Source organism: Aulonocara sp. 'chitande type north' Nkhata Bay, linkage group LG14 (genome assembly GCF_057382095.1).
Source record: "Aulonocara sp. 'chitande type north' Nkhata Bay isolate Kocher_YH1m ecotype deep benthic linkage group LG14, A_spYH_male_GT1.1, whole genome shotgun sequence".
NCBI lineage: Eukaryota > Metazoa > Chordata > Actinopteri > Cichliformes > Cichlidae > Aulonocara > Aulonocara sp. 'chitande type north' Nkhata Bay.
This window is the reverse complement of record NC_141357.1, coordinates 22,531,721-22,556,686: the sequence shown is the minus strand read 5'-3', so window position 1 is coordinate 22,556,686 and position 24,966 is coordinate 22,531,721. Positions and strand designations below refer to the sequence as shown.

At 40.3% G+C, this 24,966-nt stretch overlaps 1 protein-coding gene across 2 annotated transcripts in view; it reads left to right on the top strand.

Moving 5' to 3' along the window:
- Positions 1 to 24,966, top strand: part of rsrc1 (arginine/serine-rich coiled-coil 1) — a 121,812-nt gene that overhangs the window by 58,092 nt on the left and 38,754 nt on the right. The window lies entirely within an intron of this gene.

Here is a 24,966-nt window from a genome sequence, read left to right as displayed (position 1 = left end):
AGTGATTGCTCGGTGGTTGCCAACTTGTCTCTCGGTTTGTGTGAGTGGGACCTGATGAAACCTGTGCACTGTAAAATTATTATTTGTGCCAATTCATTTAAATGAAATAGTGTGGCACCCTTTTTGATGTAGCTACATATTAAAGTCACAGCTGAGTGTTTTGATTGGTTAAATGTGCTACTTTCCCATGTTGGCCAAGTCGATTGCAGTGCCTTCAGTGGGTGAAATTCTAGTTACTGTAATAGTTGTGCTAGTACTTATAGGTAGCCACTGGGCGGCTTCACCAATGTTTAGCATTCTCAAAAATTGGAATTGGTCAAGAAAGTAGCTAACTATGTCTTTACAATGCACTCATACGGTCTGTCCACCTTACTAACCCAGCAAATTAGCACTAGGTGATAGCGTCGGAGCCACCCTCACTTCCAAATTTGGCCATTTGCAGCTCCCAAAGAAAACTATAATTGACTAAAATGCCAAACTCAAGGCTTCGAGACAGTAGTCAAGAAACCAACAGGTGACCACTTTTACATGCAGTGATAAATATGTTAAATTAAAAAAATAAAAAGATTTTAAACACGTTTTCCAGCTGGACTGCTAAACCTTTTGGGATTAAGCCACAGTCTCTTGTCTCTCTCCACTGTGAACCTGAATGGGTTTCATGGTTGTTTTCCTCTGCACAGAGTCAAAGCAACCCTCCCCACATACATTACAACTACCTCTCACACACACAGACAAATACACACACACACACACACTCTCCACTTTGAGTGCTTCTGGGCCCATATTCACTGCAGCTTAATTTCAAACACTCCTCCCAGTACATAAGTCATAGATGTCACCATGTACACGGTGTATATATTCCAGTGTGTATTCGAGGGGTAGAGTTGCGAGCCAGATGTGACAGGCAGAGATTGACTGTGGAGAAAGATGTCTTCATGTTTACAGTCATACACACACACACACACACACACACACACACACACACACACACACACACACACACACACACACACACACACACACACACACTCACACAGCACTTCAGAACAGGGCTCTAATTTCACCACAGGAAATATATGAAAGAACGAAGCATCTATACATCATCTATAAAGCACCCGCCAGCCACATACTTAGCTCACTTAAGACTTGTTCACCCTCGCCGTAGGCCACAGAACAACACTGCCATCCCTTGATGTGATTTCACTCAGTTGAACTTTAACTTTCGGAGCCATATCTTACATACTCCATCATATGTTAAATTGGCATAGTTTACATGTGAGGATTGGTGATTTTTAACATTTATTTTGTTAAAGAATGGGAACTAGTTTAGAAATATTTGAGTTCTCTCTTTTTCTTATGCGTATTCTTGTATAGGCCCAGCTCGTTGCACTGCCACCTCAAGGCTAATGTTGTACTAATGGCGGTGAAGCATCATAAAATTGAGCATGTGGCTTTGAGTGCATTGGGTCACACTGGTGCAGACACAGGCTCAGGGCCAGACGCAGGACTAAAGGAGAGGGTTTAATGCGCTGGACATGTCTCTGCTTTTCCTCTCTTTCCTGGAGGCTTCCAGAAGAACAGTTTTATGGCTCAGTCAGAAACTGTCTCCACCATAGAGCCGAGCCTGGCCTGTATCAGGTCTTCGGGTGATCATGTCACTCATAAAGACCCATAATAAAATACAAATAGGCAAACGGTTTTAACTTGATGAAATGCTTTATATTTAATACTTTTATAATTGTTTTTATTTCAGATTTATTTTCAGCTTTTTTCCCTCAGTTTTAGTCAGTGTGCCCTTGGTAATTTCATCACATTTGTATAATTACAATTATTAGGGATGTCTTTTTTTTTTTTTTTAGTTTTACTTCTAAAATCCTCTGAACTTGCAGCTGCTAAGTCTCTTGCTGCCAAATCTTCTTAATTCATCTGGCTCATATCTCTCCTTGCTCTCCCCATTTTTGCTTCTCTTCTCTCCGTCTATCTGTCCGCTCATTCTGCCTCACCGTCTTTGTTCCAGCGTTGTTAGCGGGTAGAGGGAGATAGGGATGGAAGGCGAGAAGGAAGCAGCAGATGTTGGGAGGTTGTGTGAATGTTAATGTCCTGACGTAGCCGTGGAGCTTAAGCTTCCTCCTCCTCCTTCTCTCCGTTCCTCTCTGAGCGCCCGCCAGGCTTTCTCTCTCGGGGTCTCCTGACATCCTTAAAGCCCGCGGCTCTCCTCTCCTCTCCTCATCTCTGCTCTCCTTCACCTCTTTTTCTCCATCCCCTCCCTCCCCTCCCTCCTTTTGTCCGTCTATGGACTCTCTCTAGTCAGTAGAGAGCAGATCATCCCATGGCTAAAGCGGCTCAGGCCTTTGTGTTGGGGGGCTCTGTGGACCTGTAATGAGCCCCCTCGGCTGGCCCGCTGGCCTGCTTAGCGCTCACTAGGGGCTTTGAGAGAGTGTGTGTGTGTGTGTGTGTGTGTGTGTGTGTGTGTGTGTGTGTGTGTGTGTGTGTGTGGGGAGCGGGATGAGGAGGGCAACACTGGCCCCCAATGAAAGAGCTGGATGGATATGTTTATGGGTCACTTCCTGCTTGGCCTACATATCAAACACGCACACACCTACACACACACTCACAGAGTACACCCCGTATTTCCATACCAAACTTGCTTATCATAATTTAATCAATAATAAGGTACTGATCAAAATTTCAATATTTATATATGTAATAATTCTTATGCACATAGAATTTATAGTAAATGTTGCATCATAGCAGGATGCAGACATTTTATTTATTACATTCTGAATGTGATTCATCGTTCCAAAATCTATAAAGAGAAACCTTTTCTGTATCTTGTTTATGATATACGCCATTTAAAGCATTTTTTTTTTCATTATTATTGTTATTATATATTATTATATAGTGCTTGCTTTTCCCTAGTGTGGATTATCAAAAAATGTATGAGACAGAAAACGGAAAAACTTTTTGGAAGGCTGTCATTTCTGGAAGTTCATCTGGATTTATTTGGGCAGTGTACAATTTACATAGAGGCCAAAGTAACACTGTGTGACACCCTCCATATGTTTGATTCATTTGGATTTCAGCACAACTTATTTCTCTCCCCTGATTCATAAGTACGTCTCTTGAGCGACATACTGAGTCGTCATAAATCACACATAAATAAGAAGTATAGGAGCCTTGTTGTTTTCAAAGCTGACAAACACAAAAGAAACCACTTTATTCGATCCATACATACCTCCATTCAGACACACAGCAACCATGACACCCTTACTATATCTAATACTCTTGTTCCTTTCAGCCACTTGCTTGGTTCTTGGCTCTTTTCATAGCAGTGTCCATTTCCACTCAAATGAACATAAGTACTGTGCTCAGCAGCGGGCCTCTCCTTATCCACATGTCAATAGGGAGTGTTTGCAGAACACCCACTTAGGACCTGAGGGCCAAGGGTCATCAAAACCTCCTTCTTCCCTCCATTTGAACCTTTGACAGCAGCAAAACAAACAATCCTTAAGATCTCATCAGAGGCTTGAACTTGGAAGGGCTTCACTGGTCTGAATTAACTTCTTCTGTCAGTTTAACACCTAGCTGAAAAACCGAGCATTGTTTCAGTTTTCAACTTAAGCTATGGAGTTATAATGAAAATATATAACTCCATAGCTTAAGTTATAATGAAAACACCTAACACTTAACATTAATAATGAATAATAAGACATATGTATTTGAATGTCTGGCCAATGTACTTTTTGATTGTAAGCAGTGTTCGTGCACATGTGTCATATTGAAATACAAAAGGCTCAAATTTGCAGCTGTTTGTATCGATGCCTCTTTTTTTAAAAATACAGCTTTGATTAGGAAAAAAAAGCTCCAACTTTCATCAGTAATAGTGCGTCAAGTAAACTTGACTGGACTGTTCATCACCAGTCGGGTCAAGTTTAAATGTAGTCCAGATTCTTCATACTAATTATTCTGAAACTTATTGCCTTTTTATGAAATTATGTTACATTCCAAGTCAAGTAGCATTATTTTTAACAAGGACAAATCTTGATTTATTGAGTCAGTAAGAGTAACTGATAAATTCACTGTTGATATCTGTTCATGTCAGTTGAAATCCCGTGTTTACGTTTGCTTTTAATGGCGTTCTGTAAAAACTAAAATGAAATTAAGAGGCGAGACGGAGAACAAGTCCTGTTGAAGTCTCAGAGACCAGTCGTTCAGCGTTACATGTTTAATTCAGTTTTAATAAATATCACTACCGCTGCTACCAGGGTACGAAGGTGCACATTTATTTATTTTTATCAGCTTGTCTGTTGAAGTGTCTCAGTCTCTTCTGTTTGGGTTTGCGTGTCTTTTACTGAAGACGCAAAGCGTTGCGTGATCAGCGAAGCTTAGCAGCATCATACGATAGGACTAATTCATCCAGAGTAAATACAGGGTATTAGGCTTCTTGGTCACAGCAGGGTTCCCAAAAACACACACACCCTTTTTCTTGAGCTTTCTCCTTCTTTCCTCCGTCTTCCTTGTGCGTCTAGGTCCTGCTGTCCCTCCCACCCCCTCCTGCCCACCCCCTTAGGCCCTGACAGATGTGTGCTGAACAGACCACATACATGGAGGGTGTCACCTTACCCCCTCTGGAACTAAAGGGCTAATGCGCCGCATTTAGGAGGCTGCCGCCCTTTGTTCTGATAGAATAAGAGGTGACGGGGACTGGGCGATGGAGGCGAGACCCAGTCCTTTTTTTTGTTTTTTTTTTTGTTTTTTTTGTTGCCTCGCTCAAATACATACCTTTTCTTTATAAACTTGGTCTTTCTTCGTTTTTTATTATCTCTACTGTTATTGCCATCTACTTAGATTGAGCAATCTGCACGCGATTGCAGCACAGGATTTGTTAGGCGGCGAATTGTAGTTATCGCATTATCCATCTTCATCACCTTGCTGTCACTCCAGTTGTGGCAACACTCTTTGTATGACATGACTGAAATGATTGTCACAAACACAAGTGATGACCTTCATTTCAAAGGGGATTTTCTCTGTAAAAACACAAGGGAATTACCCTGTAATAACTCCTAACTACACGTTCCCCTTCGCTCGCATTCAGTCTAAATGTATGCCCGTTTACTATTACTAGGGTGCTCTGCAATCAGAATCAGGGAATCTCTTGGTTTAAAACATTATAAGCAATTATACATAATGGTTTGATTTAAAGACAACACTCTATGCTTTTTGTAATTTACTCTCTTGTTATAACAGTCATGTTTTGCTTTCCTAATTTAACAATAAAAGTTTGGTCAAAGAATAGCTTCTTAAGTGATATTTGCTCATGTTTTAAAAGCCTTACTATAACATTGTATTCGTTTAGTGGAATTACAGAGAGTGTAGTTTGATATACAGTTTGGTTTCCTGTTAGTGTGATCATAAAGCTAGAAAGGTAACAACATTGCTTCCAGCGTATTCAAATAAAGGAAACAATTACACAACTGCAGCAGAAATCTCCTTTGCATCTCTGCAGGAATGCATCTCCTGTTGTCCTCTGAGAGGATAATGGGACAAGAGTGTCCTGTAATTTAGTCTCCGTAACCATTGATCAGCTGGATTTATGTGCCATTACCTCACTGTTCCAGTCAACACTCGTAATTATGTCTCTGAGGCAGAGGGAGCGAGAGAGAGTGAGTATGGGGCCTGCACTTATACAAGACACCGATACCTGAATAAGATTTTTAACAAACAGCCCCTAACACACACTGATAACCATGTCATCGGTGGAAGGGTTTGTCAAGCTCACTTTAAAAACTATACCATATAGTGAGCATCCACAAAACCCCCTCGAAAGAAGTGCACATTTTAAGGGTGTGTGTGAATTTTAAAAAGAACTGGATGTGCGTTCATCTATACTTACGAGTAATCTCTATTTTCAATAGGAAGTCTTTCAGGTCAGGCATCTGTCAGTCGTGGGGAGGGGGTATGATTGAGCAAATGACTGCACGGATACGAGGTTTATGTGCCAATTGATTTTTGGTTTGTTTTATGGGTATAATAAACGCAGGTCCAACTGCATCCTACGCTTTTTCATGTCCTGCTTTCTTGCTTTTCCTGCATTGCCATGGTACGGGAACAGTTTATCTGATTTAACATTAAAGCTACGGCAAAAATTCAACAGCAACACTGCAAAACGCGAATGCAGTCTTAACTTTGGCTAAATGATGAGTTCTCTCCACCTTTAAAGAATAAGCATTTAAGGATTTTGAGAAGAATTTGGTCCTCGTGACTGCTCCTCTACAATAAGTTTATCAACTTCTATCAACCTCACTTATTTTAACAGGAAGCTCTTCATCAATCGGTCCAGAGCTTTGTGTAACGTTTTCATCTTATTCATTGTTTTTATTGCGCTTTAATTATTATATTTTTTTAAATTAAAAGGTATACATACACTGTATTAATTGTTTATTTAAGTAAAATGTATCTGGAGCTTTTTTGATTATCGGTGCAGTCTTTAAACAGGAATCTACGCTGGTTTTTTGAGTCATTTCTTTGTCAGTTTGCACCCCTTGCTAACTGTGGACATTTTTTTTTACAAGTTGTCAATATTTTGTTGTCAAACATTTAATCAAACAATATTTTCAACAAACCCGTCATGCAAATAACTGGTAGGTGCAGCGGTAACTAAAAATAATTGGCTACAGAGGAGATTAACTGACGAATGGATCAGCAGATAGTCACTTGTCAATTATTTTGATAACTCTGTTTATTGATGTGAAACACATGCTGGTTAAAGCTTTCAAAACATGGAGATTTGCTGCGTTTTTCTATCTTAACATCATTATATATTCAATATTTTTCGGTTTGAGGAGGGTGTGGGTTGGACAAAACATTTGAGGTTTTCTTCTTTTACTTTCTGGAATTGTACTGACTAAATAATTACTTCATTAGTTGAGAAAATATTAGGTTATTTGGGTGCTGGGGTCCACAATCGCCTTTATTTATTGTCACTTATTTTAGCCTTACTTATCCTTCTCTGTGATACTGAGGGTTCAGGTTGTCGATACTACTTGTCAAATTAATGTACAGCTTTCCTTGCCCTGCCTTAGGGAGTAGTATATACTGTACCAGACAGAGCCACTTAGAGGAAGTTCTCTGATTCTTTGTGTGTGTGTGTGTGAGAGAGAGAGAAAGAGAGTAAGAGATTGAGGAAAGCTTTGTTTTTCTTCTGTGGGCAGATTTCAAACAGCATCTGGTGAGCTCTTGAAAAAGATCGTTATGAGTGTGTTCAAATCCAAACTGAATCATTATTGCACCCTCCTTCCTCCTCCTTTACTTTTTCTCCCCTCCTTGTTGTTGGTGTTTGGAGACACATGGTGATATCTTTCCCTCCTCCCTCCCGCTCTAACTCTCTCTTTCTCTCCTCTCAACATGTAGGCATTTCCATAACAGAAAAGGAATATTTTTAATTTGCTGTTTTCCATAATTTTGCAACATATGGTTTAAACGATTTTGATGCAAATGTATGTGCTAATTATTTGCAGACGAGCCTTAAACAGGCCAGCCATTGAAGTGAAATGAAAGCAAATTTGCAATCACCTTAAATTTTGCTAACCATTTACTGTTAAGTAAACTTTGCTAAGTAATTTAATTACCTTGGACCACTGGCAGGCATTCAGGGCTTTTTTTGGAAGATGGTGGAGAAGGGAGGCTGAATGCAAAGAATGCAGAGCGTGAGAGAAAGATTAGAAGGAAAGAGTAAAGACCGTGTGTAGCAGCAGTACTGCAATTCTCACCATGTGAAAGGTATTGCTGCAAAAGATTTTGTGTCTAGGGCATTTTTTTTTCTTCTTGCAAGGGAAGACGGTGGAGAGGTGAATCTTTTAGCAGGTCGTACTGTGATATCATTTGGTTTTTAGGATCACCCCATCTCCTCACTTTGTGTTTGTAAATATTTCTGCAGGCGTTTAATAGATGTAGCTGTCCAATTGGCCCTGGATTAGACATAAATAGATTGCAGCAAAGTGTTGACCTGTGCATTCCTGCTTTCGTGATTTGGAATAATTTCCACCCTGTGACACACTAGTCTTCATGTTAAGGCCGGGGCCATACAATTATGCCAGAAATGCAATCGTGTTTTGGCTGTTCCAGTAGCCGTGGTTGTTAATCATGATTGTTGGTCTCAGTGAATTTATGCAGAGTGGGATAGTGCTACTTCGGCAACGTGGCTCTACATGCGTGCTGGGTTTTTGAAAAGTACTTTACCTGCAAACCCCCTCCCCCTCTGCTATGAACTGAAGAGAAACAAACTCTGTGATGTCATTAATAACATCACCATGTTACTAAGCATTTGCCATTTGATGAATCATATATATATATATATATATATATATATATATATATATATATATATATATATATATATATATATATATAGAGTCAGATTTTAACGCTCTCCAATTTTCACATGGAAATATTCAACCGCTTTTTTTTCTAGTCGTCATTCCAACTTTGGAATGAGCGTAATTGTTTAAATGAAGATCGGCTGTGTTGAAATTTCATGCAGGTTATTTGTGTGATCTGAATCGGCAACAAAACTGTCCAGTTGGACCGACGTGTAGCCTGTCTGTAGCCTCGGCCGGTCTCGTATCACAGGCCAGAAAAGGTTCATAGGTGAGGTGTGTTTGAAATTAAAAAACGCTCATAGGCCCGAATGTGTGTTTGTGATGTTTCGCTGCCTTCTGCCCAGTGCAAGCCGCAGCCCAACTGTGACCGTGAATACAAATAAGCAGATACAGAAAATGGCTGAATGAATGTTCGGATGGGAGGCTGAAACAACCTTGGATTCTGCACACATCCAGCTGCATTCTTTTGATAGCCGTTTTGGTAATTGAATAGATAAGGTGTATTATTTTTCCTCTGGCCTGTAATGGTATTTATCCATGTAGATTGTTTTGGTTAAATGTCCCGTTTTGGAGATACTTTAATGTTTGTATCGTCATCAAAAGTAGATTCGAAACCAGGCTGATATGATTTGTCAGTGAAAAGAAAATGGCTGAAACAGCTTACAGCATGGTTTTATGTTTAACAGTGTCATGATTAGTGGAAGGAAATATTGCTGAATTAGATTAAGAGAAGGCAGACATGTCTACAGTGGCTGTTTCCAAGACTGGGTAACAGTGCATTCGATAACTAGCACAGGTCAAAGGAACAAGCGTCAAGGGTTGTTTGATGTCACTTAAATCTAATCTAAACTGTAAGTTGGGCTCCAGTCACACATTGCTAGAGACTTGTTAGTTGTTGGCAAGTGCAGACAACTCTGTCTCCCATGATGGAAGCAAGTTTTTATTGCAACAACCTCAAGCAGATGCTCAAGGACTGGTTTAGAAATGCATATTTTCCCACAGCAACTGGCGGTTGCCAGGAGTTTGCCGACTGGTCTCTAGACATTTGTGACTGAGATCTTAGGAGAAGAAAGACATTTATTCAGGAGCTGTCTCAATATGGATGAATACATATACAGGCTAGAGGAACTAAGGTGGCTCAAGAGTTGGGTGTTCGCCTTGTAATCGGAAGGTTGCCGGTTCAAGCCCCGGCTCGGACAGTCTCGGTAGTTGTGTCCTTGGGCAAGACACTTCACCTACCGCCTACTGGTGATGTCAGTCTGCCCCAGGGCAGCTGTGGCTACAACTGTAGCTTGTCTTCACCAGTGTATGAATGTGAGAGTGAATGAATAGTGGTATTGTAAAGCGCTTTGAGGGGTCCCGAAAAGGGCTATATAAATGCAATCCATTATTATTTATCAGTGGCAAAAACTCCAGAGCTTGTTAAGCTCAAATTTAGCATCTCTTCATGCCAGCATGTAGAGCCTCAGCTGTTGTGCTACAGTCCTGCATGACTGAGTCACAGGAAATGACAAATGTAAATCCAAGCAAATGCTAGTCAAGCTTTGTGTAAATGTAACCGAATCTGCCTACCAGCGCCTCCAAAGCTCACAAACAAACAAATTATATCTCATTTAATATGTAAAAGTGTAAAAACAAGTTGTGTTTTCATGGCTGCAGGCAAGAAACTGAGTATCTACTGTACTCCCCAGAATGTGCCTCTGCTCTGTGAGAGGTTTACAAATCACGCAAGTGCATAATTATGATATTGTTGAAACGAGTGCAGCATTATACAATTACACATGGCTAATTTTACAGCTATATTTAAAGGAGGTGTCGGGTGTTGTTATGGCTAACAGTGAGTGGTTTGGAGAAAAACACCGCGTGCGGTTCTGTAGCTTTTTGCAAGCCGGCATCAACAAGCCGCAGACGTGCTGGTTGAGCTTCTTGAAGCTTTACATGATCAAGAAAAATATCGAACTTTGCTGTTAGTTTTTTCATCTTTATCAGCTTGTGTAGGGGGGTTGTTTGGGGGTACGTGTACACTCGAGTTTATGCTAAACTAGTGTTTGTGTGTGTATCGATAAATGCATGTGTCTGTGTGTCACTTTCTGGGGTTGAGCTGCTTCTGTAACAAGCTCACCCACCGATTTCAATTAGAAGCAGTAACAGAGGATTTGCTGTATATAACGCTGTCCTTTGTTATCATATGCAACCAACAGCCAAAGTTTTTTTTTATTTTTCCCTTTTCTTTTTCTCTCATCAATATGTCCTCCTCTGGTAATAAATTTGAAACAGCTTCTCTCCTTTCACACCGGCGAAGCTTCACAGACACACACACACACACACAGGAAGGCGAGGCTGGGATGGAATTGAAGTAATAAAAACCCCTTTGTTTTAGTTTGTATTGGACCATTCATCATCACTTTATTTAATACGAGGCTGTAATTGTGCCATCCCCAACCATCACTAATGGCTGTGTTCGTCTGTGTTTGCTTTGTTGATGGAAATGAATGAAATTAGGATAAACAACCGCAGAGTCGCGTGTAATCAAGCCCTGATTAATGTACCAGCGTTTCAGCGCTGTTTCTCATTCCACAACACCTGATATCTTTCCCATAAACAAATTGTGTTTGTCTAAATGAAGAAATTAAATGACGCATTTGATGAGTTTATGATTGACCCGGTCCGGCTCGTGGCTCATTACTCTCTGTCTTTGAGGCCAAGAGGTATGTAACTAATGCTCTGTCACTTCCCACACAAGGATTTATCACCATTACTGATTAATGGCAGCCAAACAGCATTTTAATAATTTTATGATTGTAGTTTCTGGCAGTCGCAGAGAAAGATCTCGAGAGAGGGGGGGGGATAGAAAGGAAGATAGAGGGATTTGGGAGGGAGGAAAATAAGGAGTGGGGATGGAGTGTTTAGAGGAAGAGGGTCCAAAGCAGCAGAACGTGTTCATCCCCAGATTCAATGTTTTATGCAGTCGCGGGCCAAGCAGACAGAGGCATGATTATGCGCCGCACGAACATCCCCGTGAATCTTTTTCTTGTTCTTGAAAAGTATTTTCTGCATGTTTAATGAATTTCTCCCCCCTCATTATTACATTTACTTTTTTCCTCTGGAAAGCAACAAATTGGCAACAAATCGGTGTAAAACTCCTCAACAGTGAGCAACGGCTTCCCCCAGGGGACCAAAATGTGGAGGTGTATCAAGGAAAGGGACTGATTTTACAGATCAGGAAAAGGTAGGGGGTTTAATGGCCGGCAGAGGGAGATTATGATGTAGCTCGTGGATTAATGGCCGAGGTCCTGCGGGACACACCGATAAAAAAAAAACTTGTCGCGATATAATCGACTTTGAAGATTGTCATTGGTATTTATGTTTACATCCCGACTCAGGACCAATTAAATTATGTCAAGCTTAATGCCTACAGTTAGCTGCTGTCTGTTATTCACTTTCATTTGCTGCTCCTGTTAAATGACCCAGCTTCAGATTTTATTCTATAAAACACAAAATCTAGCTAAATCTGTTAAAATGTTGTTTACTGCATGAAAATAACTGAACATTATTTTTGTCTGTTTATCTTTTTTCTTGTAGTTTCTTCTTTCATTTTTTCTAAACTTAAAATAATTTCAAATAAATTGCAATTTTTTTTGCATTGCTTTTAATTTAGGAGGAAAACATCATTACAGGCAGTGGTGAATGTTTACTGTAAGAGCGGTTATGTTTGTGTATTTTATTTGTTTAATTTTAGATACATTTTATATTAAATCATTCTAAAAGCAAATTGTTAACGCCTGAGCACTCTTGCCATACTGCAACAACTACTGTGATGATGTACTGGACATACATATGACTAAGAAAACGAATACATGCAGATTAAAGTATTCTTGGTTTCTTTTGATTTTGCAAAACTTTAATACCTGTGAGATTTTTATTTTTTTTTGCATCATCTCCTTTTCGTGTGCATTCATCTCATATATACTCATGCAAATTGAATATCAATGTGAATTAGTAGAAAATAATGATGCAAGAAGAATCTGCTTCAGAAACATTGAATAGCCACGTTTCCGAATACTTTTATACTTTTGTATTTGGGTATTGCGTTTGAAAGTCTGTTACTTTTTCTTAGGATTGGCTTTGCTGCTCTCAAATGACCACGTATTGGCTGTGGCAGACTTGCAGCATGCTAGCTTTACCTGGCACTGTTTGTGCTGGAGCTCGCCTGTGTTTAGTCCTCCACCCAGATCTTTTTAACAGCTGTCGTTGGCTGGCTTTGCATGTTTTTCCTGATTTTACTTGCACACTTTGTCAGTTTGAGGCCTGATCTTTATTAGCATGTCGTTCTTCTCTTCTTGTTGTTTCATGGTGTTGTAGGTGCTTTACTGCCCCCTTCTTTCAACAGTAGCACTGCAGCAAGGGAAACTATTTTATAAATAACTTAATGATGTAAAATGGGAAATTCAAGACGATCACTGTTTCTCATACAATTCTTCTACTACTGACATAAAACCATCTCAAATCAAAGGTCAGCCTTGGTACTTTTTTCAGATTGTGTGTTCAAATCTAACCACAGGAGCTGAAGGGCAAATAAAGTGTGTAACCTTTGTATGTGTTGCCTGAACTTGAAAAAGATCTGATTAGCAGGAATCTAGTCACATGCTTGAAATGTGACTTTACTGTGTAAAGTATAGTGGTGCAGTCATAAGTTGGGAATCTTACATTGTGTAGCTTACTGTACTTTTCCATGGAGTTTCCACCAACAGAGATTTTCAAATTGCTCAGATGCTTAAGTGTACACTTAACCGTTTTCTCCCTGCCATTCAGCTGAATGTTATTAGCCAAAGGTCGCTGCATGTACTACCTGCTTATTTCTTCTGCTGATTTCAGATTTGTAGCTAAATGGGCAGCAACATCTTTTTAACATCCTGACTTTCTAAGTGTTAGCTACGTATTTTGACTTCATTTTGTAAGATTGATGCATCAGCATGTGCGCATGTGTTTATTCTCACGAGGCTGAGGAGTTAAATAGCACATGCCAATGTTCATACTGTACCGACTGGAGTGGTTTTGAACATCATGTGTTTTATTCCTGCCACACCAGCAACCTTCCAAAGTGAATGTTAGTTTGAATTAGATTAGTGTGGGTCATTTTTCCTCCTAACTCAGAGACACAGGAATAAATGCAGCATGGCTGATAAACATTTAGACACCTGTCGTCTCCAATCTCACGTTCCAGGCCTCAGGAACAGATGGAAGTCATGAGTTGTTTTAAACTTCTAATGGAGACCTAATTGTGTACAGATTGTGCTGCTACAACAATCCCAACTGACACACACACACTCACCTTATTAGTTCTCTCTCCTGTATCCTTTTACATGCTTCTGTCTCGCTCCTCTGTTGTCGTGTCACCCACATCTATATATAGAGGGGTTTTTTTTTGTTTTTCCTGTCTTTCTTCCTCTGACGCTCTTTTTTTAGCTACTCATCATATTTCAGCTACAGCTGCTCCTCAGGTTTTCCCTTACTGTCCCCTCATGCCACCGCCTTGTAGTCATTTGCAATCCACACGCAGACATAACAACTTGAACAGCTCTCCACTGTGTGGCCGATGACAGAGACATCCACCCACACTCGTTCAAAAAGGCATTACCGCCACACTATTTACAGTGGGCCTCGCACACCCATACACGCACTCATCTAAACTGCTCACTTGTCCAAGCAGCCACACCCAGCGCTCCTTCTTATGCTCATCCTACCCAAGTCTAGTGGGTCCAGTAGAAGGAGTGAAGGGAAATAAACAGTTAATTAATCCTCAATTGGCTCAATCTTGCATATTTAAGTCTAATTAGTAAACCAGGCACTAAGGGGCCCCTGGGTGCCCCTATCCTCTCAAGCAAGGCCCAGTGTACCAGAACAGAACTCCAGCCTTGTGTTTAAGGAGAAATAAATATCAGAAAGTGCATTACTGCTCTTTCATCTCCTCGTGCTCAGAAGAGGGAATTGCTGTGGGAGAATTAATGTTCATTTAATTTCCCTTCTTTCTTCCCCTCATATATTTGCATTCTTCAGGTATTTCTTGTCTCTCTCTCTGTTTCTCTTGCTCTCTTTCCCCCTCGCACTTTCATATACACACAGAGAACAGGGCCTTGTTTCATAGCTACTACATCTGCAGGACACATGTTGAGTGTATGAATATTTGTGTGAGTGTCAGCGTGCCATGAATTAGAGTGTGTTAGCTTAAAAGAAAGATGTCTGGGCCTGTATCTGCTGATGGTGAAAGTATGTCTTTCTGATGTGCTGAACATTATCCCTTGTTACCAAAGGCTAATCTGTCTCCCTCAGTTTGATTCATGTCCTTTTAGAGCCAGTGGACAAAAGCCGAAGCCAATCCGAGCCACAGAGCTCCAGAGCAGAGATTGATGCGATCAGCTCTGTTCATACTCAAAGGAAAGCAATCTTGAGCTGCAGCTTTATGGACATGTTTTAGCTATCTAGACGCCACATTCAAAATCCCCAAATGGCCCAGGGGTTTAAGCGACAGTCGCATAGCTGAGAGGTCACGACGGCCAAGGATGCTTTGGTCTCAGCACCTACACCGCTAATGTTTCTAAATCGACAAACGACTCAACAGGTTAAAGTTTAGGACTTAGTTTGTTCCACTGAGTTATTTGTTTAATGCAGCATTTTGTATTCCTTGTACCATTATTCGGCATTTGTCATCATATACAGTTCAGTAACACTCAGGACATTTAGATGGTTACATTTCATAGTTAAACTTGAGTCCTCAATTTGAAGGAGTAAATGGGCAAAAACAGCCCGTGAATTTTAAAGGATGCAACATGGTTCAGTGTGACATATAAAGGGTTACTTAGAGTCCAAATCTCTGCTCTGGTTGTTGTGTCTAATGGGGGGTTATAGTGATGTCTTCGCTACTTTGTAGTCCAGTAACCGATTGCTGCAGTAATGCATAAATTTCACATCAAAGTGCTGATGTACAGTTTTCATTTGGAAAGGATTTGATTCAGGGAGGTAAAATTTTTTGCTTCAGTAAGAAATCCTTGTTCTGCTAATGCAGATTTCTTTATCTGTTTTTATGTTTTTTCTCACTGTTGAACTAAGCGAGGTTCAACTAAAGAACAGAAATACTTCTCACTCCCTGAATCAACATTTAATCACCAGTTTCAACCAAAACTGGAGACTGCACACTTCATGAAGGCATGATTTACTGTTTGATAGTGTTTTGTGTGCGGCAGTGCTAGTTTTGGCTGGCTTTGACCAGTGAACCGGCGACTGGCTACTGTATAATACAAATTATCTGCCAAATACTTAAACATAGAGGCATGAATGATCACTCTTTTGATCAACAAGTAAGGCTTTTCCACTAACTACTCAAAATATTCAACCACAGGTGGTCAGATACTCATACTTATTATGTTGATTCATTCTTACTTCAAGCTATTTACTAAAAAGTGCAATCCTCAAATAGTGCTCATAGGTGTGATTACTTTCACGGGTTTACAAATTTTGTGCTGTTTTTAAATGTGCATTCAGTTTATTTTAATATTAAGTACAAAAAAATAAAACATGCCTATTTTAGGCATAAAATATTGGCGTAATTAGCAGTAAATTGTGAATTGCAAAATGTAGCAAATTAGGTTTCCTCTCCTTGTATTTTAACCGTAATACATATGTAACAGGGTCAGTTGTCAGAGTTCCCACCTTGTACACGCAATCTTGTCATTGCACGCTCTTTGTTAATACAGACAGTATATTTTTCTTAATGCTTTAAAGCCCAGTTTGCGCTGGTGCAACTCCTTAGTAAATCTGTCTCTAAAGCTTGATATAGACTTCTGCTGGAAATCTACATCCTAACTTAAAACGGAGCCAGAAACCCCTCTTAACTTTACAGCGCAACTTTCCACACCATTCCATCATTGTGGGCGGAGTTAACCTAACGTGTAATTACGTTTCTTGGGAGGTGCAGGTCAGGTTATGGCGTAGGGTGAAAAGGAGGTTCTCCTCGAATCACAAATTATGAAGTAGATTCCCTACAAAAGCATAAATCGAGTACAAGTGTTTTGGGGTGTTTCGCACTAGTTGAATATGCAGTTTTTTCCCTGGATAGAAAGATTTTTGGTGCCCCTTTCAAAAAGCTTTCATCCACCCTCATAACCTCCCTCCTTGAATGTTGTTATGAAAATAATTTGGCTTTTTATTCAAGGAAACATTCTACACATTATTGTTTATCAAGTAGCCTGATGTCTAATAAGGGGATAGTCTTATTTGCATTTACTGTACATACCAATCATACTCGGTGCTTTGTATAGTTCCCCTCCAAATGTCGATTCTGAGCCAAGCAAAGCCTCTGTTTGGCTTGAAAGTCCTGCAGATGTGGGTTAACCTCACTAGCGTCACCTATTTTTGTAATCTGCTTTGCTAATACTGTAAACCTCTGATTTCCTGTGTCTCTAAAGGAGACCTAAACACACACCTAATCCGTGTGTAAGAAAGAGAGAGAGGTTTGTATACAATCTTTATATCTGAGATCGTTTGTGCTGCATTGGTGAATTAAATGTGTAATCTTGTTTCTAACAGCAGCAAACCTTTAAGTCGCCTTTCTGCGTTAAAAAACCTGCCAGGGTTTTACACACCCAGGTGTAACCTTTGACCTTGAGTTGATGGAGGTTATGGACTTCAACAAGCTTATGGGAGTCTTGATTACTCCTTCTGGAACCAGTTTACTAATAGTGAGAAACAGATGAGTTGTGAAAGACTGATGGACACACAGTAGCAAGAGGGAGGGATCCTCACTTTTGACAAAATGTGCAATATGTTTGACTTGTGGTAGAGATGCGGAGGAAAGTGTGTGTGTGTGTGTGTGTGTGTGTGTGTGTGTGTGTGTGTGTGTGTGTGTGTGTGTTTTGGGGGTTGTCTCCATCTCAGGGCTAATCGGTGGGATCAGCCACCTTGAATGGGGTAGTTGTTATTCTGAATTGGCCAAGATATGTGGTTATATGATAGAGCGTGAGGGATTAAATCCCTCTACTGGCATTGTTGGGCCTTCTATACAAGTTGGCTTTTCTCCTGTCATACACACCAACACACACACACACAACGGTATGAGAGTAGGGATGAGCACTGATGATAAATGTATAATCCCCGCACACACACACACATACGCCATTAAACCCAGTGGATTACAGTTTGGGGAATTACAGTAGGGATTTCTGTTGTTTCTCTTTCTGTCTTGCTCTTTCCTCTCCTCCTCTGCTTTCACTGCCCTCGCTTGTCAACAGCCCCACTTGGCCCAGACTGCCAATCCAAAGCTTTGATGAGCCAGTGTCAGCTATTTGTTTGGCCAAGCACAAATGAATCTCTGAATAGCAAGAGTGTGAGAGAGAAAGCTGAAGTAGAGGGAGAATGGCCATCCTGGCGTGTGATAATATTGAGAAATAATCTGCCACCTTCTTACTCCTCTTTCTTTCCGTTGTGTATCTCATAGGTCTCTCATTTTCTGGCTCTCTCTTCATTCTTAACTCTCTCTGCCTTTATCTCTTAAACACAGACTGTGCCAGTGTGGGCTTGCAGCTGATTACCGGTGTAATCACTTACATTTTAGATGATCTGATAGGAGAAAAGGCCTCCAAATCATCTTAACACCCTCTGAATCCCCTGAACTCCATCTCCTGAAGACGGTGGCCAACGACTACTTTATTTTTGTCCTCAATATTTTCTTTTTTAAACAGTAGGCCTGAAAATTCTCTCAGAAAAGCCCAGTTAAAACAATGACTGGATAAGCCCATTCTGCCAATATCCAGTGCTTATTTCTGCGTAATGTAAGCCCTGGATTTGCCAGTGTAAGTAGATTGGGGCACAATGTAAGTACAAGTGGAGTTGATGTAGCTAACTTTGTACTAAGTGGCTGCTTGCTGTGTTTCCGTGTGAGCTCCTCTGTGTCATTATTGAGTTTTCAGAGATTTTTGCTGTAACTTCCTGCAGCTGCTGGAACCACTGAGGTGGTTTTGGGGTTACCTTTGGAGAGGTAGTACTGACTGAGCCAAATGTTCTTATCAGTGGATGTTTATGCACATGATTTTGAATCTGAACAAGGTTTAAGGGGTATAATGTTTTAACTGCTGACCATGAAAACACCACTCATAAATCGCATTGTCATAGTAAATACAGTATTAGAACAAGTGCAAAGTTTCCCACGTGAAATCTAATTATAAAAGCATTATTTGTCGCACACTAATTGCTATAAACAGATATCCAAAACGTAAGTATTAAGAACAATTTCAAGGTTTTCTAGTCTCCACATTGATTTCAAGTTCTACTGATCAATCAAGTCTGAGCTGGCTTTCCTCTCTTGGCACCCTAGCATAAGCTTTCTCTAAATCCATAATGATACAGTGCCAATACCATCCCAATACTTTTTCATCAATACTCTTAAAACAAACATCACATCTGTAGTGCTCTTTCTTAGCATGAAGCCCTATTGCTGCTCGCTGATCATCACCTCTCTTCCTAGCGTAGCTTCAACAATTCATTTTCCGTATTTTCATGGTATGGTTCATCTTCTCAACACACTATCTTCACTTGTTAATACATTTCCATCTCTATCCTTTATTTAAACTAACCTGCTGCACATCCTTTCCAGCTTTCCAGCTCTCTGCCTGTCTGTCTTTTTTTCTCACACAGTAACTCACTGAGCCTTTTCCATCTCTCTCTTTGCTATATGTCGCACCTCCTGTCTACTTCTTCATCTCCCTAACTATCCCACTTTTTCTTTGCTAACCTCTTCCTTGGAATACTTTCCTGTACTCCCTCATTCCACCACCTTGCCTCCTCATCGTCTTTCCTGTGTCCTCCCAGTCCCAATCCCAGATAAATGAGAGGATTGTATCAGGAAGGGTATCTGGCTTAAAATCTATGCCAAATCAAACATGCAGATCCATCTACTGTGGCGAACCCCTTGGGCAGTAAGGGACAAGCCTTAGGTAACATATAATCCCACAGGTGAGTCACAGATTTTTTTATTGACACATCATTTTAGGTGCAGAAATTGTATTCAGGGGCTCTGTTTTCATGTCTTACATATTTGGAAGTGTACATGTTGGTTAAATATTTTTCAGGGTGTTTATTTCAAAATTGGTCCGACTGATTTCAGAACTAATCAGATCAATATTTATCCATTTATGTTGGTTCTTTGACAATAGAGCTCCTACCATTGTCGTCATCATGTCCACACAGTTTGCTATTAGACAAGTGTTTAAAAGTGATGGAGTAAATAACCGACAGCAAATACATACAACAAAATATGAAATATTATTTTTATTAAAAAAAAACAAACAAACAACTATTTTAGAGGAACTGTAAAATTTTCTAAAACTGCACTAAGTATGTTAAAAAAAGAAAAGAAAAGAAAATGCTCTGCTACTGGAAATAGCTACAAATAATCAACTGAAAATGAGCAGCTGTACACGCACCTTTACCTGACACATTTGAACTTACCGAACAAAAGCAGGTGCAACTGATTTATGTAACGCAAAAAATGTCAGTTACTTGCATGTTTTTGCAGTGTTACTTTTATCTTTTTCACTCGTCTACATGATTGTCCTTGTAGCTGCTTTAATCCTTTGCTCATACCGAGGCTGCTGGATAGCATTAACTTTAGCCACTTTGCCTTTGTTAGCTTCTTTAAAATGTCATTGTTCTCCTGGGTGAAGGTGAATTAAATGCCTGATTAAGTTTGTCACAAATATTATGTCTTAGCTTCCATGCTAAACACACTTTAGCATGAAACTGTGAGTGTGTGTGCTGCAGTGCCCGTGTTGCTCATGCATAAAACGGACTGGCTCATAATTGAACAGAAATCAATCTAGGCCAGAAATCAGCTAGATGGTAGAAAATGGTTCCAGTCCCTGGCTGGTCAATCAGTGTGTCTCTAACTTTCTGACCATAAGCCAATGGAAAGTGTGAGCCCTTACCTCCATTTAAACAGTTGGCCTCCCTTAAGTACTAGTTTGCTTCAAGCGAAGGCCAGCTCTAATACCTTCATCTTATTAACCCTTGACTTCTCCTGTTGTTAAGGGACCAAGTGTCCAACTGTTGTTGTACTGTATTACTCACACATGTTGGTGTGCACTTTCTATACAAAAGTCAAAATAGGGAAGACGCAAAAGTTAAAGATTCCCAGTCATATCCCTCTTTCTGTAAAGTATTTAAGCTTAAACGTAGATTCTTTTTTAGCTCCTCTAGGTGCTACATGTACATGAATCACACATATTGTCACAATGTATCTATTATTAGAGTGGTAGGCAAAATCAGGAAATCTTTTCTTAATCAAGTAAATATCTGAAAAACTGCAGGTCACGTAAATCTAATCATTGGTCTGAAAAGTACCAGAATTATTTCTTTGTATGTGTGTTGCAGCTTTGGGAGCCACTAATTACACTTAGAGAGGTCTCTTAGCAGCAGGCCAGGCGCCCTTAAGGGACCAGTGGTGAAGCTGTTGGGACGGGAGAAACAGATTACTTTGGTCTAGGGGCACTAATAAATGGATAGATGAACCAGCAGGGGCCCCTTTCTTTTATTCATTCTCCCAGTGGACGACCCCACAGAAGGCCTGTGCACACCAGCCCAGGCCTGCATTTTAAAACAGTTATTTTTCTTTGCATCATTGTGTTGAAGTAACTGTGTTGACAGAGCATGTAAAGTTTGAGGTTTTGCAGAGTTTGGATGATTTAGCGTGGACTGATTGAAGGCGCATGTTGATAAAAGCAAGCAAAATTTGGTTTGCATGCAAGTGTGAACGGCTACAGCATTGGAAAACATGTGTCCATCATTTGAGCCTGTAACATACTACAGCATCACTATCATGATGTGTGTTTTGGTGTGAGTGTGTGTGTCTGGGGGTGATAATCCTGGTTCCCATCTGTAGAGCCCAAGTGAAACCCCACTAAGCCACTTCATTCACTTTGATCCAGTTTTGGGGAGCAGTTTAATTTCCCATAATACCGTTGATCAATGATTTCCTTTCAGCATTGATGTAATTAGTGGTTCTAAGCCAGTTTTATTCTTCTATCTGTGTTTTACCCCCTTTTTTGAGGGCGGGGGGGGGATTATATTTGAAGGAACATCAATATCAACTCACACAAAGGGTTACATCAACAGAAACAGGGAAACGTTCGTACTAGCAGTAGTAGTTACATGGAGTGGAAAACAAATCATACCCTTTTTGGCTTACACTGCCTTCTCTCCAAACTTGCAACAGTTGCTGCTGTTTGGATAACTATGAATATTAAGTCAAAGCAATTGAAGTCTTCCCCAAACAATTCAATTTCTTACACACAATCCATCACATTAATATATGTAAGTTTGGTGTTATCTTATTAGGAAAGGGTTGTTTTATTAATTAACATGATTAAGTGGTTTAAGCTTAAACAGGATTGCCCGAATGCAATGGTCAAATGATTAATACAAACTATCTTTGGTGTTGTTACCGATTTTCAACGACAAAATGAGTTAAACCTAATTTTCTAACCACAACAAAGAGCCCTCATCCAGTGAGCACAAATGCAGCCAAGCTGTGTTGTGTGAAGCAGAACTATTTGGGATTTTGGTTCATTAAATGCACACTAGTGATACTGATATGTGTCGCTGTCAGATTGAGGTGATTAACTTGGTTCTTGCACTGTGATGCAACAGGAGGAAAACATGGCTCAGATGTCTGATTATGAATGCTAATGGAACGTCTAAATTTTGCTGATTCTTCTCAGCATTTTGCACATGTTTAGCATTCTTAGATGATTGTATTTCCTCTGTGTTGCTGTTTGGGGGGGAAAAAAAGAAACAAGGTGGATATTTGCTGTGCTCGCTGTCAGGAGCCAGCACGCACACATTAACAGTTTCCTGGTTTCTACTTTAAAGCTATTATTCGTGTTTGTTCTTAAAAGCCTTGTCAGGAGTAAATTATAGGGCCTTCTCCAACTTGAGACAACACGCCCATAGCATCACACCTGTCATTTGGTGGGCAGTGCCAGTCTTCTTCTGTAACAAAGGCTAAATGCAGGCCTCTGTATCTACTGTATTTAGACACATGGACGTTCAGGTGATCATGTAATTCAGTTTGAGGCCTTCACCTTGACAAATAACAGCGTAACATTGAGCTGATGTTTCTCTGTGTTTGTGGTGAATAAATCTTTTTTGAAATTGTTAAACTTATCCTGTCATTATTGTCAGTTTACAGAGTGTAATCATCTTCAGCTTCTTGGAAAAAGATAAATGTATTGTTCTGAAATTTTAATTAGTGTGTCCTGGAAAGACCATTTATATTTTTACATTCAACACAAGAAAATGCCAAACTTAACTAAACCAAAAATGTTCATTACCAAAAAAAAAATGTCTGAGGCTTCAGTAAGCAGTACAATCTTGATTTTCTAAAAGCCTATTGTGACATTTTGTACAAACAGTAAATTTAGTATCACAATAGAAGAATTGCTGGCAGATGTTCCACCAGATGTTTTTAGAATCTGATGACCTTTGTCACAGAGTTCTTGAAAGATGTTAATATCATCAAATAATAAACAAAACATCACTGTTTTAAGATTTTTAAGGGTTTGAATGGTTTACAAATGATTGCATTCTGTTTTTATTTGCAGAGTCCCAGTGTTTTTGGAAGCGTAGTTGTACTTCATACTTTCTATGGATGCCTCTTTAAATCACACTGTGGATCAGATTGGACCTTCTGGCTACAACTAACCCATAGACTTATCTTTGAGTTAAACCTGTCTTGTAAGGCTAACACACTTGTGTAGATGCCAGCAGCCTACAATTACTCACAAACCCTCTGCCAAACTCTGGCCAGGTTGTCATTACTTAGTTTGCCACCCTTTTGAAGTGTGTCAGTGCTTAGATGCTGGTCCCCTTTGACCTTGTAAGGGCTCGTCAGCTGTGTGTCTGTGTGCAGACTTCCCTGTTTCCATTCTGCTGGCTGATCTTTAAAGTTGCTCACTGGTCTGGTTACAGCCAGGGGGTGAGGCATGGCATTGAGTAGTTTCAAATGGAACCAAACTAAGCCTATATGCAAACAAAACCCAGGGAATTAGGGGAACTAAGCTGGCCTGTTCACAGTAACTCCTCGGCCAACGCTGAACCACAGAAGAGAGGAGAGGGAAGACAGGGGCAGAGCGCGGCTCGCTAAGTTCTCATGAATGGTCTGTTCTTTTAATTGTGTTGAACAAAACAAGAGGGGCTAAGTAATGGGGTTTTAAAGCGAAGCACATTTGGATAGATTGTGTAACGCCCTGTGTGGGTGTGAGGCAGGGAGAGGAGAGAGGGAGAGAGACACCGAGGGCGAGTGGGCGGTATTGTGTGGCAAGAACAAAAGGCAGAAGTTGGCAAACGGAGGCACCCATCGAAAAGCCTGGAACCAAACTGGCCAGCTAATTACTGACATGCATTGTTGACGAGGAGGAAACACAACAAAACGGGGATAAAGATTAATTTTGTACCTCATCCTTCTCACTGTCAGACACACAGAGACAAATCCTGTAAATTGAAAAAGAAAAAAAAAACCCGAGGCAGGCAGATAGAGGCAGGAGGGATCAGAGGGATAAAGATATGGGAGCGTAACAGTACAAAGCAGTACGAGTAAGACTTCCTTTATTCTCCTCTCAAGCACAAGCTATAGGCTTGTCTTTACATTTCTCAGCTGTTTCTCCTCAGACTCTCCCGAAGAAAAGTAAAGAATTTGGAGAACGAACTGTTCGTGAAACTCAAAGACAGAATAAACAGGCCATGAGAGCGTTTAAAGTTCCTGACAGTAGTAATATTTTTAGATCTGTTAAAAAAGAAATAAGAGACTGAAAGGTTGCAAAGGTGGTCAGATTGTATAGAGGCCAGGGTGATGGTACACAGAGGGTTTTAATGCAGCAGTATCTTGAGGAGCAAAAGGAAAAGAAAGGGGAAGAGAAAGAAAAAGATAGGAATGGCTGTTCGGATTATTAATATTGGTGTTTTTTTGAGGTGAGTGCTAACATTTCCTGACATGTTTGTTCTGCGTCTGGCTCGTTCAGACTTTGGTCTGCCATTTCTCCCGTTCTTTGCTCCCTTTTCTTTTTTTTTGCTTTATTTCTGTGTTCCATTTTGACAAGTGTTTCGAAAAAATCGCTTGTCATCCCCGACGCTATGCCAGGCTGGTTTTCTTTTTCCCCCTCTCTCTCTTTTTTTTTATTACCGTGGAGGTTTCACGAACGTACGCCGGCGATTTGGAGATGAAAGGGATGGAATCATCCCGATTCCTGCCCTGCCACTGAGCTGCTCAAACTCCCTGACAAAGCTGTCAGACTCCATTTTGGATCCAACTGCCAGAGTAAACTTGCTCTGCCATTCACAATCAACAAGAGGCAGTGCAAAGTCTCGCTCCAGCCCGTGTCAGAACCCTCCAACTGCTCCCCTTTTCAGATGTGTTAAAGTGCATTTTCTCTCTTTACATTATGTTTCGCTGCTTATATTCTTGATCTTTTCTTCTGTTTTCTGCCTTTGTGGTCCAGTTTGTACATTTACTTTGGTGATAAGACTGCCTGGTGTATTTAGAGAT